The sequence below is a fragment of the Chiloscyllium plagiosum genome, chromosome 11 (assembly GCF_004010195.1).
Source record: "Chiloscyllium plagiosum isolate BGI_BamShark_2017 chromosome 11, ASM401019v2, whole genome shotgun sequence".
Classification (NCBI taxonomy): Eukaryota; Metazoa; Chordata; class Chondrichthyes; order Orectolobiformes; family Hemiscylliidae; genus Chiloscyllium; species Chiloscyllium plagiosum.
Genome location: NC_057720.1, coordinates 21,006,976 through 21,020,296, shown reverse-complemented (window position 1 = coordinate 21,020,296; position 13,321 = coordinate 21,006,976). Strand labels below are relative to the sequence as shown.

The 13,321-nt window shown below is 40.5% G+C and overlaps 1 protein-coding gene across 3 annotated transcripts in view; it reads right to left on the bottom strand.

The window, feature by feature from the left end:
- The window catches only part of LOC122554205 (holocytochrome c-type synthase), a 22,855-nt gene extending 15,666 nt beyond the window's left edge, over window positions 1–7,189 (bottom strand). Inside the window, exon 1 of one of the 3 annotated variants that reach the window (XM_043698859.1) lies at window positions 7,023–7,189. The gene's annotated coding sequence lies outside the window, so the exon portion shown is untranslated. Of the gene's footprint in view, window positions 1–6,692; window positions 6,792–7,022 lie in introns of those variants that run through there. The other 2 variants (XM_043698860.1, XM_043698858.1) reach the window with 2 other exon arrangements.
- Between the last annotated feature and the right edge of the window lie 6,132 nt (window positions 7,190–13,321).

Here is a 13,321-nt window from a genome sequence, read left to right as displayed (position 1 = left end):
CTAATACCATCTTCTATATCATTAACATATATTGTAAAAAGCTGCGGTCCCAGCACTGATCCCTGCGGTACCCCACTGGTCACTGGCTGCCATTCCGAAATGGAGCCATTTATCACTACTCTTTGTTTCCTATCAGCCAACCAACTTTCAATCCAAGTTAGTACTTTGCCCCCAAATACCATGCGTCTTAATTTTGCTCACTAACCTCCTATGTGGGACTTTATCAAAAGTTTTCTGAAAGTCCAGGTACACTACATCTACTGGATCTCCCTCGTCCATCTTCAGAGTTACATCCTCAAAAATTCCAGAAGAGGAAATGGAGAAGAGGCTCCACAAATATCCTCACCCTCAATGACAGAAGAGCCACCACATTAATGTGAAAGTTAACGCTGAAACTTTCACAGCTATCTTCAACCAGAAGTGTTTGGTTGATCAATCCCAGGCTCCTCCAGTGGTCACAGCATCATAGACGCCAGTCTCCAGCCAATTTGATTCATTTCATGTGATATCAAGAAATATGTGGAGGCACTGGATAGTGTTAAGGCTATGGACCCTGAAAACATGATTTCCCAGCACAAAGCCACGTTGACTATCCCAAATGAGTGCCTTCCTTTCCAAATACAGGTACATAATCCTTTATCCAAACTCCAAAGTTCTTTTTGTAAAGTTTTTTTCTCCATAAGGTTGTTGGGCATGCAAACAGTTAACCCAACTCCACACCTACTTGACCCACATCACTCAGATGTAATGTAGTGGCATGGCCCAGCACTGGCAGACGTCAATTCTGTCTCAGCATTCATAGTACTCAAAGGTTCATCTGCTGTTCGGTAATATATATTTTTATTTCACCATGAAACTGTCACTTATTCCAAAATCCAAAAAATTCCAAATTCCAAAAACCAGCTGGCCCAGAGGGTTTTGGATAAAGGTTTGTGTACCTGTACATGTAAAGCCTGTCCCTCAGGATTCCCTCCAACAACTTGCCCACACCAAAGTCAGGCACACCGGTCTATACTTCCCTGACTTTTCCTTATCACCTCTCTTGAATAGTGGCACTTTAGTCAACCTCCAGTCTTCTGGCACCTCTCCTGCGACTATCGATGATATAAATATCTCAGCAAGGGGCCCAGCAATCACTTCTCTCGCTTCCACAGAGTTCTAAGGTACTCCTGATCAGGTCTTGGGGATTTATCCTCCCTTGTTTTAAGACATCCAGCACCACCTCCTCTGTAATATGGACCTTTTTCAAGATGTCACCATCTACTTCCCCACATTCTATATATTCCATGTCCTTCTCCATAGTAAATACTGATGAAGAATACTCAGTGGAGTATCTTGCCCACCTCCTGCAGTTCGACACATAGGGTCCCTCAAATATCAGCAAGGCAGCCTATTCTCTCCCTAGATACCCTTTTGTCCTTAATGTATTTATAAAATTCCTTTGGATTCTCCTTAATGACAAAACTTTCACATGTCCCCTTTTTGCCCTGATTTCCCTCTTAATTTTACTTCTACTGTCTTTCACTCGCTCTCTGCTGTCTATATGCTTCCTTCATTTTATTGACTAAAGCCTCTGTTTTTTTGGTCACCCAGCATTCCTTACACCCTAACAGGAACATACTGTCTCTGGACTCTCAGTTTCTCATACTTGAAGGCTTCCCATTTTCCAGCCATTTCTTTACCTGCTAATATCCACTCCCAGTCAACTTTCGAAAGTTCTTGCCAATACCATCAAAATTAGCTTTCCTCCGATTTAGAACTTCAACTTTTGGATCTGGTCTATCCTTTTCAATCACTATTTTAAAACTAATAAAATTATGGTCGCTGGCTCCAAAGTGCTCCCCCACTGACACCTCAGTCACTTGCCCTGTCTTATTTTCTGAGAGTAGGTCAAGTGGATACATGCACATATTGAATCAGAAAATTTTCTTGTACACACGTAACACACTCCTCTCCATCTAAACCCTTAACACTATGGCAGTTCCAATCCACATTTAGAAAGTTAAAATCCCCTACCATAACCACCCTATTATTTTTACAAACAGCTGAGATCTTGTGATGGAATTTGTTTCTCAATTTCCCACTGACTACTGGGAGGGTCCCAGTATAAACCCAAAAGGTTATCATTCCTTTATTTCTCAGTTCCAAATAACTTCCTGGAAGTAATCCCAGGAATATCCTCCCTACGTACAGCCTTAATGTTATCCCTTACCAAAAACACCAGTCCCTCTCTTCTTGCCCTTTTTTCTATCCTTCCTACAGCACTTGCATCCTGGAACAACGATACCAGTCCTGTCTATCCCTGAGCCACATCTCTAAGTGCTATGACATCCCAATTCCACATCCCTAACCATGCTCGGAGTTCATCTGCCTTCCCTGTTAAGCTTCTTGCATTGAAATAAATGCAGCTTAAATTTATCAGTCTTACTCATTCTTTGCTTTGTTCTTGCCTGCCTTGACTGTTTGACTTGCTCCTTTTCCCAAGTGCCAGTCTCTCTCTAATGTGATTCAATCTAACCACTATCCCTTAATATTCAATCGCATTAACACTCGGTCACTTTCAGAGACATATTATTCAACACCTCACTCACACCATTTACAAGATCTTTTGATCTGTGTCCATAAATTGTGTTCTGTGTGCTTCTGATTTGGTGAAGAGGTTACGCTCCAAAAGCTTGTGATTTCAAATAAAGCTGTTAAACTATAACTTGGTATCATACCATTGATCGGAAACTCAACTGGACTCACCGTATGAATAAAGTAGCTACAAGAGGTGGTCAGAGGCTAGGGATACTTCAGTAAGTAACTTACCTCTCAATTCCCTAAATCCTGTGTACCACCTACAAGCCATAAGTCAGGAATGTAATGGAATATTCCCCCACTTGCCTGGATGAGTACAGCTCCAACAATACTCAAGAGGCTTAACACAATTCAGGATAGAGCAGCCACCTTGATTGGCACCACAGCAACAAGCATCCACTCCCTCCACCACAAACTCTGAGTAGCAGAGTGCAGGATCTACAAGATGCACTGCAGAAATTCACTGAAGATCGTTAGACAGTACCTCCCAAACCCATGACCCCTTCCACTTAGAAGGACAAGGGCAGCAGATACTTAGAAACACCACCACCTGAGAGTTCACCCTGACTTGGAAACCTATCGTCATTCCTTCATTATCACTTGGTCAAAATCCTAGAAGTCCCTCCCTAAGGGTGCACCTATAGCAGAGAGTCACACAGCATGGAAGCAAGTCCTTTCATCCAACTACTACATGCTAACTATGTTCCCAAACCAATTTAATCTCACTTGCCTGCATTTGGCCCAAACCCCTTGAATACTTTCCTATTCATGTGCTTATTGAAATGTATTTTAAATGTTGTAACTGTACCTGCATCCACCACTCCTTCTGGTAGCCTATTCCACATACAAACCACTATTAAAAAAATTGCACCTCTTGTCCTTTTTAAATCTCACCTTAAAAAGATATCCCCTAGTTTTGAACTTCCCCACCCTCGAGAAGATACCCTTATCAATGCCCCTTATGATTTTATAAACCTCTTTAAAGGTCACCCCTCAACCTCCTACCCTCCAGTGTAAAAGGTCCAACTGGATCAGTGGTTAGCATTGATGCCTCACAGCACCAGGGTCCAAGGTTCGATTCCAGCCTTGGCCGACTGTGTGTGGAGTTTGCACATTCTCCCCGTGTCTGCGTGGGTTTCCTCCCACAGTCCAAAGACCTGTAGGTCAGGTGAATTGGTCATTCTAAATTGCCTATAGTGCTAGGTGTATTAGTCAGAGGGAAATAGTTCTGCGTGGGTTATTCTACAGAGGGTCGGTGTGGACTGGTTGGGCCGAAGGGCCTGTTTCCACACTGTCAGGAATCTAATCTAATCTTATCTTATCTTTATAATTCAAACCTTCCATCCCCAGCAACATCCTGGCAAACCTTTGCTGAATCCTTTTTAATTTAATAATATCCTTCCTATTGCAGGGCAACCAAAACTGCACACGGTATTCTGGAAGAGGCCTCATCAATGTCCTGTACAACTTCAACATGGCATCCCAACACCTATACTCAAAAGTTTAAGCAATGAAGGCAAGCATGCTCAACGTCTTCTTAACCACCCACTCTATATGCAATGTAAATTTCAAAGAATTATGAGCCCCTAGGTGTCTCTGTTCAATCACATTGCCCAGAGGCCTACCATTAATTATACAAGTCCTGTCCTACTTTGTTTTACCAATATACAATACCTCCCAGTTATATAAATGATCTCCATCTGCTACTCCTCAGCCAATTGACCCAATCTTAAATAACTTTACTGTCAATTGTGCAAACAATTTTGGTGTAATTCCCAAACTTACTAACCATATCTCCTAAATTCTCAGTCAAATCGTTTATATAAATATGAAACGAAAGTGGACCCAGTACCAATGCATGTAGAACATTGCTGTTCACAGTCTTATGTCTGAAAACAATTCTCCATCTCCACCCTCTATTCCCTATCATCACATGGACCAGCATGTAGACATTCAAGGCAGCAGCTCACCACCACCTTCTCAAGGGCAACAGGGACAAGCAATAAATGCTGGCTCTCCAGCAATAGCCATGTCCCATGAGAGAATAAAAAAAGGTACACACTGCTACTGTGTTACAAAATCAGTGGTAGAGGGAGTCCACGTTTGTAGATATAATGCCAATCAAATGTGCTGCTGTACCTTGGATGCTGTCAAGTTTCTTGAGCACTGCTGAATTTGCACTAACCCTGGTAAGTGGGGAGTAATTCATCACACTCCTGCTTTGTGCCATGTTGATGGTGCACAGGCTTCGGGGAATCAGGAAGAGTTACTCACTGCATGATTCTTAGCATCTGACCTGCTCTCGTAACTAATTGTAAGTTCCGAGATAGAAAACATTGTTTTGAATGTAACTTGCTGTTAATGATGAAACCCCACTTGTTGCTTTTAATCAGTCATGACATGATACAGCTAGCTTTGTTTGTTGCTCAAACTTTCAAGGTAATGGGACATAGAACAGTACAGCACAGTACAGGCCCTTTGGCCTTGATGTTGTGCCAACCTTTTTATCCTAGTCTAACCTAAATACCCTTCATTATACTATCTTCTATGTGCCTACCCAAGAGTCGCTTAATGTCCCTAATGTATCTGACTCTACTAACACTGCAAGCAGTGCCTGCCATGCACTCACCACTCTATGTTAAGAACCTACCTCTGACATCGCCCCTAAACCCTCGTGATAACCATTTCTGCCCTGGGAAAAATAGTCTCTGGCCATCCACTCTATCTATGCCAATCATCTTCTACACCTCCATCAAGTCACCTCTCAGCTTTCTTCAATCCAATGAAAAAAGCCCTAGCTCCCTCAACCTTTCTTCATAAAGCATGCCCTCCAGTCCAGGCATCATTCTAGTAAGTCTGCTCTGCACCCTCTCTAAAGCTACAACATCCTTCCTATAATGAGGCAACTCGAACTGAACACAATATTCCACGTGTGGTCTAACCAGGGCTCTATGGAGCTACAGCATAACCTTGCAGCTCTTAAATTCAATCCCCCTGCTAATGAAAGCCTTCTTGACAACCTTAACTTGGGTGGCAACGTTGGGGTTTCGATGATCATGGATCCCCAATATCCCTCTGTTCCTCACACTGCCAAGAATCCTGCCTTTCACCCTGTATTCTGCAAATTCAACCTTCCATTTGGGGACTTTTTAGGTCCAAAGGCGACAGCCTTCGAACCATTCATAAGTTTTCATTATATATAGCAATAAATAGCCAACATCCCACAGGATGCTGTTATGAGCCTTATTTCAGCATTAGGTTTGATGGGTGAAGAAATGCCTCAGCCCTATTTAGAATGAGGCCAACACTACAGATAATGTTTGAAGAGTTATTAGCTATTTAAATAGACAACAACTCCTAAACACTGCTCTCCATTTGAATTAATCGCCAGCTGAAAAAGGAACCTTAGCCCATAAAATTCATTAGCAGGCTAAATAAGATAAATGGATTATTTCTTATGATTTTATCACAAATAAGTGGAGAAACATAAGAGTTCCTAGAGTAAATGCTGGCTTTATGTAATGAGTTACATAATCAAAGCACTTCACATCATCATTTATGGATGATGGATAATGCTTCACATATTAGAGCCAAATCTGATGTAACTACACGTTTTAGCCACTTGTAGAACAATCTGCAATGTACAGGGGAAGGGGAGACATTGATTTGGAAAGTGGAATGGGCAAAAAAAGTAGCAGCTAGTGGAAAAAGCGGGGGGCGGGGGGGGGGGTATTTAGTGTCAAAGGGACAGGCGGGGTGAATGGTAGAGGGAGGAGGATGGGGAGTGAGCAAATGGGGGCATTAGTTGGGTAAAGGAGGGCACTGACTCGGCAGAGAGAGGAGTCAGTGGTCAAAGGGGAGCAGTAAGTGGGTGACAGGGTATTAACCGGACAAAGGTGAGAAGTAAATCTCAGTGGGACTTCAACATTGATTCTATAAAAGGCATCTGAATGGGCACATGAATAGGAAGGGTTCAGAGGGACATGGGCCGGCTGCTGGCAAACGGGACTACATTAATTTAGGATATCTGGTCGGCATGGACCTCTCGCCCGGTTGAACAGGGGACTGTGACTGAGCCACGCCTGACCCGCGAGGCCCAGCCCGGATCCTACCTACTCCTCGTCGTCGTCCTCCTCCGCCGCCGCCGCTTCTCGAACTCTCCTCAAGGTGAATACGACAGCCGTTCCCACAACCCCCCGCGCCGTTAGGCCGATAGACCACTTTCCAGTGATGTCACTTCCGGCCGCCCCAGACCCCGCCCCTTCCTCCCACCCACCGGCCGGACGAAGAGGAGACCCGAGGTGTGAGTGCGACACCCCAGCTGTCACGAGGGCAAACCTTCCCCGTCAGCATCAACCCAACTTCGCGAAAATGAGAAAAGTAATTTATTCCTAAAAGGTGTGATAATATTAGGACAACAGTCAAAATAAGGAACGACTTGCCTTTATATCGGGCTTTTCGTGACCCCCAAGTGTTCGAAAACACTTTGCAGCTAATGCACATTTGTAGTCACTCCGGAAACGCAGCCGCACGTTTGTGTGAGGTTGGTGCGAGGTAGATCCCTCCTTTAAAATAGTGTCACCACAACTTTTGCATCCACCTGAAAGGCCTCAGTTCAGAGTCTCATTGAACTACAGCATCTCCAATTGATGCAGTACTGAGGAAGTGCTGCGCCATCTGCCCTGATTTGTGTGTTCATCCAAGAGTGGGACTTAACCTAGAATCTTTTAACTTGGCGTTGGAAATGCTGCCAAGTGAGCCACGACTGAAACACATTTTAGTGTTTTAATTTAAATGGATTTAGAAAGGACTGTTTCCTCTTGTAAGGAAAGCCAAAACAAAAGTTCAGTCTTAAAGTTAGAAGTCAGCTATTCAAGTGAAATGAAGAATCACTTTATCCCATGAAACTTGGTGAAAATCTGAATATCTCTTCCACACCGACGTACACACAAGGTTGTAGCTGCTAAATGAAATGTTATATCCGACAAAATCTGTTGAACTTAGATAAAAGGTATCAACGATAGGGTCCAAGACAGTTCAAAGTCAATAATGAAACAGGTTCAAGAGTCTAAATGGTTCATTGTGTTTTTCATAACAATTGCAATGAACTGCAGATGCTGGATATTAGTAACACAAACAGAAATTGCTGGAAAAACGCAGTAGGTCTGGCAGCATCCGTGGAGAAGAAACAGTTAGTGTTTCAGGTCCAGTGACCTGTCTCCAGAATGGAATTGTTCCAAATTGTCATACCTATTGATGTTAACACTGGGCAAGTCAGATCCAAGAATGAAATTAGGTTTGAGAAATGATTTGCTTTTTTTGCAGTTAGTTAATGTCACGAAAGCATAGTCACATAGCCATAGTTGTTCTTTAACAGAGGTTTATCACACAAATGATAAAAATGCTAAATATTTAAAAAATAAAGATCTGAAACAGCAAAACAATGTTTCAACCCCTTTTCACAAAGAAATCTTTTTACAGATAGTCAATTCCAGACGATTATTCGTATCTGAACTTTCACTTCACTAACTCTTCCCGAATTCTGTTCCTTGGGTCACTGGCAGTTTTATGATTTATTTGTACGACTAAGACTATGAACATTCTGCAATTCTAGTGACGTAAAACACTTTTTTTAGTTTGGAGTGCTGAAAAACTTTTATAGTCTCACAACAGGGATTAAAAACAGTTCAGTTAGGAAGACTGGTTCTCCTGAACTGATCTTTTGAACTGAAATCAAAGCTAATCTAATGGTCTGGTCTACTTGTAAACTTAGCACTATAAACTTTCAGTCCATTAATACCACAGGTATCTTTTCAGACCCTTGACTAAAGTCACATGCCTTCTTGGACATTGTGTATTTCAGTCACTATTCCAAATGTTTTTTGTTCGAAAGGCCAGACATCTTCATAAGACTAACCAAAATCCACCTGGCCTCTATTTTAAAAGCCAAATCCCAAATGAAATTTACACTCCTTTTATCTTTAAGTCCCAATGCAACATTGCCTAAATGGGTCTGAATCTGAATGAATTTCACCTTGAGCTCTCATGTCCATTCTGTTCCATCTGCCTTTGTGCTCTATCCAAGATTGTCCATGAGACCTGACCTCTTCCTGCCTCAATCTTATTACCAAAAAAATTGATTACACCTTTCTTTCCTAGCCTCCATGGTTGTTTATATCAACATTTGTGTCCTTCCGTTCCAAATATACTTTCTTCCCAAATTATTACACTCAATTCTTGCAAACTACCTAATTTCTAATATTCCTTTACCTTTGAAATTCTTTCTATGTTCTCATCTCTCAAATCAATGCCCATCTTCCCTAAAACTGCAGAATTGTACCCTTTCAATCAGGCATTCCCTCAATGTCACTATACCAATCATTAATAATATTCTCTGTAACTATGGTCTTGGTATACTATTAGAAATCCAGTTTCTGGATACTAGGCACTTTGTTTTCTTTTAGACAGTCTGACCACTATATGATATTAAGTAGCTGCCAGAATATTTTGGCCCATAATTCGCTTAGGAAAACACCAGCATGGGCCTTTGCTCTTTCTACATTCCTTTGGCAGTAACCTAAATGCAGCAGGGATACAAACACCAGGACAGGTTAATACTTTACTCCAACGTCTTCACGATTGGCTCCAGCACAGAATCCCTGAATGCTAAGACATCACCATGTATGTGGTAATGTCACCAATGTTATGAAGGTGGCTGGTCTCCAGCACTAGCCATCTGAAAATACCATCCCTGTTCATCCTCTCAGACAGATCTTCAACTTTTGTCAAAGTTGACCACACAATTGTCTTCCAATGTCACTCCCCCCTTGGCCTCACCTAATTCAAATCTATTCATTTGGGACAGAGAAACATTTACAATGCCTTCACACTCCCACACCACTATCTCTGGAATTGGCCTAATAATCGGTCCTGAAGTCCATCCTATTTCAAGGATGCTGTTTACTTTTGATAGAATACTTTGAAAACACAGGTCATATTTCATTTGAACACTGACACCACTCATCTCCAATTTTATCGCAATCTCTCATAAGCCATCTCATTGTTTTTCCAAAGGCCAATACTGAAGGACCAGAAATTTGTTGTGTTTAACTATCTGGAGACCAGATATAGCCTGGATGTGTATGATAGGGAGTCAACATGCTGTGGGGGAGTCAGATGATGTCACTCAATTTAGAATACTCAGCCTTTGACAAACTTTTATAGATTATTTATACAATCTCACATGTTAAGGTAGCTGCTTAATGGTAATCTCTCAGGATATTGAATGTGCAAGATTCAACAACAATGAAGTCACTGAGAATTTAGAGGGGTGTTCTGACTCTGTTAGAAAGAATCATGACTTGTCCTTTCTGAAGCAAAATGTTACTTGCTATTTATCAGCCAAAGATTGAGTGTTGAACAGGTCTAGCTGCATGCAAGCACAAACTGCTTTTATGTATAATTACTGTGCAATCATCAAGAAACATTGGAACAGCAAGGGTGAAGAAAGGTCAGTGATGATGCAGGTGAAAATCATTGGGCCACGGACACAACCCTATGAAACTCTTGCAACAATGTCATTGGACTGTCCTTAGGTAAAGGGGTTAACTGAATGACAGGCTGTTTCAAACAGGCAGCTAACACTGAATCTAACAAGGAATAGAAGAGCTATTTCTGATACAAAGGCAAACTACAGACTTGAGCACTCCAGAAGTGTAATCAATGTTGGGGATGAAATAATCTAAAGGATCAATAATGTCACACCGCAAACTTGAAAGAGAGAAAATTCAATTTGAATTCAACTCCAGGAATCTTCAGTAACAGAACTTCAAACAATACTGTACAAGGATTGAACCCTGGACACTTCCAGAGACAGACACGGTTGGTTGGAATTTTGGCTAAATTCCACCATTAATCAGGTAACAGCCAAGTTGAGTTATGAGGCTTAACTTGCTTACTTGAAGTGTCTTGATTGCCACGTGCAATGAAAGTTTAAATCATTGTTTCAATGTTTGAGAGATTTCTTAATAAGTAGCCAAATAAAAGGTAGCTTGTGGTGATTTACACAGTATGCTGTAAGCGTACGATGTATAAACGCTCGTGATGTGAACATAAAAGGAGTAGCTTATTACTCCTCGGTTAGTGTACTACCCTATGAGACGTTGTATTGAGCTTTCTTCCAACTTTGAATGTTGATTCTAGCCAATATTAACAGTGGCCTAAAGCCATGGACTGGTCAGAAAATACAAATAACACCTCTTAATTTGACCCCGTGCGCGCACACGCCACACACACACATCTCTGCTAGACTGCATGCATTGGTGGTAGATCAAAGATCAGAATTAGACATTTCCTTTCCTTGATCCTGTTCATTTTCTATCCAGACTTTCATATGGAAGAATGTAAACCACGAATGACAAGACTGAGGATGGGACAAATTAATTTATGGAAAGCCAAAATACTCTTCAGAAAAATCAGGATCAGAACACATGCTTTATTGTCATTTAGAATATGATCTTTCAGAAAATGGTTTCTTAGCAAAAGCCTTTTTACATCTGGACATTATGGAATACATTAAATTTTAAAAATTGCAAGCATGATTAGCACAGCATCAAAAAGCTTTAATTGCATATAGATATAGTTTAAGCATGAGATATGTAAGAGTGATATTCGTATGCCAATTACTTCAACTTGGATTTCATAATTATGCAAACATCTGATTATCAATGTAAAACCTTTAAATGATGAACATGACATAACACATCGTGTCCTGTACTGACTACTTGAAGGAGGGGTCTAATCAATCCCACTTCTCAACATTTTCTCCTTTGCTCTGTAAATATTTCTTCTGAAAGTGTTTGTCCAATTTCCTTTAGAAAGTTGTTACTAAATCCACCCTTACCACATTGTCAGGCAGGTCATGCTGTTGTAACTTGCGTTTTGTTCTTTATTCTCCACATTGATGTTTTACCAATTAACTGTAAATCTGTGTATTGTGGCTTGTTTCTCTTTACATACTCTATATAAAATGTCTTCATAACATTTTTACTAAATTGCTGTAGTTCTAAAGTAGCAAACAAATTGATTCCATCATGTTGGTTCAACATCATGAAACTATACAAAATCCTACATGTAACCAAGCCACAAACAAGCACTGCAGGCAGTCTTGCCTGACTAAATCAATTTTCCTCAGAATCCTTCCCACAGTTAACTACAGTAAAATGTACAATGTAAAAACTATTGACAATCTTGCTGGGAACTTCATGTAATTTTAATTTTCCTCTCCTTCACAATATCCCACGTTTGAAATTAAGTGATTAAGAAAAATTACTCAGCACTTAAACAATTCACAAAGAAACAATCCTACATTTCGTAGACAAAACATTTAAGGGATTTAAGGTAAAAAGCTACCAAGTTTTGAGAAGATTTGTAACTCAGGTTGAGGTTCTGGATGTCGGTTTGCTCGCCGAGCAAGAAGGTTCATTTTCAGATGTTTCGTCACCATACCAGGTAACATCTTCAGTGAGCCTCCCGACGAAGCACTGCTGGTGTTTCCTGCTTTCTATTTATATAAATAGAAATGTATATAACATATTATATATAACAAACATATAAATAGAAGACATTACCTAGTGTGGTGACAAAATGTCGGAAAATGAACCTTCCTGCTCAGCGAGCAAACCTACATCCAAAAATATGTTACAACAGTCCTCCTAAAATATTTTTCCAATAAAATTGAATCAATTTTATTAAGGCCAAATAATATGAAATAAAATATTGCTCCAAATAAAAACTTCTAAATAACAAATGACAATATCTGTAACATCCAGCAGACAAGCTGACTACAGTACATAATTAGAAAACAATGATAGATATTTTAAAAATTCATAAAATCTACTTGGAACATTATAATTATTTTATGAAGCCATTAATGTAACTAACACACTACTTGTTTATAGACAATTTTGTTTAAAGAAGATGATTCTTACCAAGGTACATTTATAAATAGTAAAGATGCACCTACTTCACACTCATTCCAATTCCTCACAAACCATGGTGTAACATCAATCAGTCTTCTGTAAATTTATTAATCCCAGCCATGCGCAGCAACTGAACTGTTACAACTGTTTACAGTGCCTCTCGCCTCAGAGGGATGGTAAAATGTGTAAGAGTTCCAACCCTTAATTGCTGCTGGCTGCACAAGCCTAAGGCAGCAAATCTTGGCTAGCTACTTGACCACAAAGGACATTAGTCAATTCTGACACTGGCTTCCCTAAATACAGACAAGTCTGTAGCTGACAGCAGTTAGGGGTTGGAACTCTTAAATGTTTTCTCCTCCCTCAGTGAGGAGATGTTCTAAACAATGCTGGTACATTTACAACATTTAAAATGCATCTGGGTATATGAATAGGAAGGTTTTAGAGGGATATGGGCCAAGCGCTGGCAAATGGGACTAGATTAGGTTAGGATATCTAATCAGCATGGACGAGATGGACTGAAGGGTCTGTTTCTATTCTGAACATCTCCATGACTCTAATTCTGAAAACCCAGCTGCTGGCTGAGATTAATGAATAGGAATGAAGTCCATTATTTATAGGCTAATGGATTAATGCTACACCAGTTTTTAACTGTACTTCAGTAGGTATCAACAGTTTCAGGAAGCCTCTGGATCATCTTGTATCAGTACAAATTTAAAATCAGTAGCATAGTAAAATGAATGGATTGTGAACTGGCCATTGCA